The 3,275-nt window shown below is 52.6% G+C and overlaps 1 long non-coding RNA gene across 1 annotated transcript in view; it reads right to left on the bottom strand.

Annotated features, from left to right (window-relative positions):
- The window catches only part of LOC109307948, a 25,265-nt gene extending 22,633 nt beyond the window's left edge, over positions 1–2,632 (bottom strand). The window contains exon 1 of the long non-coding RNA XR_002100417.1: positions 2,292–2,632. This is a non-coding gene — a long non-coding RNA (uncharacterized LOC109307948). The remainder of the gene's footprint in view (positions 1–2,291) is intronic.
- Between the last annotated feature and the right edge of the window lie 643 nt (positions 2,633–3,275).

The raw sequence follows: 3,275 nt of genomic DNA on the forward strand, positions 1-3,275 counted from the left end.
ACATGGTTACTCTGCTTCCCCTGCCAGGTAAGTACAGTCTGGTAACCAACCAGAGCATCTCTATGGCTAGGTAAGTACAATCTACACAATATCAGTCTAAAGCCAAAGGCTTGTGATTTACCACATAGTTCACTGGGCTCGGCCCCACCAGAGTCAACAGCATTTCAAGCCATGGTGACCATACAACTCAGCACTGCTCAAAGTGTGTATACTCTAGATGGCACATCGACCCTTTCTGGGGGGGTGGGTGGGGCAATTAGCCCCAAAGATGTATATACAGGGGAAGAACAGGACAACCTGGTCTGAATTCACTTCATGGAAGGCAGGGCCATGGTAATCATATTTAGCAGGCTGAAAGAAGGGTCAACAGAGGGATTCTGGGTGAACTGGGTACAATGTTGTATCTCACCATGACTAGAAAAAGAGTTGGTGGTGAAGGGGATTGTGCTTAACAGGCACTACCATAAGTCTTATTCAGATGAGCTGTGTTTGTCTGTTCTTGGCATAGGTTCCTATACTTACCTGGCAGGGGAAGCACTGTGACCACATAGGCGGGCTCCCTAGGGCAGGTGATTGTCTCCGATATGTTCTCCATCGGAGGTCTATATTGAGCAGATTCTTTTTGGTGTTGGATGGTGGAACCCGAGCTTGCTCCATCTGCTCCATACATTGACCTGGTATTACAGTGCTTCCAGGACCGGTGCAAAAAAACAGAAAAGGTTCCTATCAGTATGTCCCTGATATGTCCTCCATAGGAGGTCTGTGTTGAGCAGATTTTTGGTGTGGGGAGGTGGAACTGGAGCTTGCTCCATCCTCTCCATGCATTGGCCTGGTATTGCAGTGCTTCCAGGAGCGGTGCAATAAACAACAAGGTAGCAAAAATAATGATGGGAACGTAGGAAAAGGGTCAGAGTTTCTTCTGGCTTCTCAAAGCACTGGCCTAGTATTGTGGTACCTGCAGGCCTGATGCTCATCCCCTCCTGGGAGAGCAACTGATTTTTTTTTCTTAAGGATCCCACACCCAAAAAAGGGCCCCATCATCATGTTTACCCAATGTGGGCCATGCGTTTGAGTTATGCTCAGTGTCTGTTGCATTTAATCAACTTCATAGCTGGTTCCTAGTGCTAAGCACATGCTGTTTTCAGCAGCAGTTTAATGACGGACAATGTGTTTGATAAGATTTCATTGTATGCAATTGTAAGATGGACAGGCTTTTCTTCTTATGCCAGTTGGGGAGAAAAACCTCATCTTGTATTTGAGTAAATACAGTAATTAATGCTGACGCTTAAACTCTTACAATTTCATCCATGTGTGTTTAGGTTCTCACATCCCACTGAAATTAAGTTAGACTTTGGTATCTAAGACTCTTAAATTCCTTAGAAAATCTCTGTCTCATTGTTAACACAAAAACCTACTTACATCCCAATGAGATTAATGGGGGGTGGGAAGCTCACACCTCTTAGTGTAATTGTTTCATGCTGCCTACACATGCAGAAGCCCACACTGCATCACTTTCAAGTTATTTCATACTTGGAAGGGTTTTTTCCAGCTTATGGGGATTAGAAACTTTGCATAAAGAAACTTGGCCATGCCCTTTTCCAGCTTCCCTGCCCCACGCAGCCAGAGCGCTGCAGTGCCACTCCCCTCCCCGCCACAGGGCTGGATCAGGTCATGGGACCTCATTGGGGCTGGGCCCTCCCAGCCCCCCTGCACGGCTGGTCAGATTGGGCCTACAGTTGGACTGAACACTGTCTGTGTGGTCTGAGGAAGAAAAGGTTAGGCACCACTGATCCAAATCATACAGAAATAAAACTTTCTAAAGAAAACTACATTCGACTCTACTGTGACTTATTCTTGCTATGATAAGGTTTCTGTGCTTATCAAGAATATTTTTACTAAAACAGTAGTACTCCTTCATGAGAAACCACAAAGTTTTCGGTATGCTGAAGAATAAAGAAACTTGCATATTTTATTAAACCATCTTCAGTTTTTTTCCCCCACTGATCTCATGCGCGACCATCTCAGTCAACAAATGGGAGTTTACCGTCTAAGCTAATTATGTTAAAATGGAAAGAAAGTTCATCAAGTGGCATTTCTGCAAACATTTTTAGCTGCATTTTGAGGGGAAGAAAAGTTTTTCCCTGTCAGCCTAAGTCAAACCATTTTGGTTCAGGGAACTAGACTGCGATATCTAGTCTGGGGGCAGTGCGAGGTCACATTGCCTTGAGGCTCCATTATTCTCTGCAAGCAGGTCTTCGGCAAGGTGCAGCCTGGTCCCACTCCACACTCACCTGCTGGCAGAGCTGTGGCTTTGCGTCATGGCAATCCTGTTCTCCCAGGGCCATGGGAGAAGCGCGCTCCTCTGGGGGAAGCGCCGCAGAGAAGACGAGGGGGGCACAGCAAGGCGAGGCAGTGCGATAATTAAGGTGCATGTTGCTCAGTGAGGCCCCAACACAGTGTACCCAGGCAGTGCCACCCATGGGTTTCAGACCTGCAAGCGAGACAAAGCAATTCTCCTCCCAGAGAAGGAAGGGCTTAAAAAGGGGAGAACTCCTTGCTCCTCCATCCCCAGGTAGGTGCTCAACCTGCGGCCCTGCGGGCCAGGTCCGGCCTGCAGAGCCCGACACGAGCCCGCGGGACCCCGCTCGCAGCTAGGCCTTGCCCGCCTCGCCCCGCCCGCAGCAGCGCCCGGCCGCGGCCCCAGGGGGGCAGAGGGGGCCGCGGTCAACTGCTCCGCTGGGAAAAAGTGGGCGGCCCCCACACTCCTCGTAATAGCCGCGCAAGCCAAACTGAGCGGCCCCGTGTCACACCTACGGGCAGGGGGGCAGTGCGGAGCCGCGGGCCGGCGCTGCCCCCTAGCCGCCGCCAGAGTAGGCCTGCCCGCCCGGCCCGGGAAACCGGCACTTGGCCTCTTGCTGGAAGGGCGGTGGCAGCGGCGGTTGCTGTAGGGGCCGGGCCGGGTACAGCCCTACCCAGGAGGAAGCGCCCCTGGCCAGAGTCCCCGCCCCGCTCCCGTATTTCCCTGCGCTGCCGCACTGCCCCCGCGCAGAGGTGACCGGGTTGCGCCCCGCCCCACATTCCAGCCCCTTCCCGCGATGGTGTCACAGGGGGCGCCGCCGGCCTCGCCTCGCCCCGCCCCCTTTTCCCACCACGCGCAGGGCGCGTCCGGGCTTGCGCGTGACATCAGCAGGAGCCCCGACACCTCGGTCTCAGCCCCGCCCCCAGTCGGCCGCGTTCTATTTATGTTTGTGGCTGAGCTCCGCACGGCCCCGCCC

The sequence above is a fragment of the Crocodylus porosus genome, unplaced genomic scaffold (genome assembly GCF_001723895.1).
Source record: "Crocodylus porosus isolate Cpor-Errol unplaced genomic scaffold, CroPor_comp1, whole genome shotgun sequence".
Taxonomy (NCBI): Eukaryota; Metazoa; Chordata; order Crocodylia; family Crocodylidae; genus Crocodylus; species Crocodylus porosus.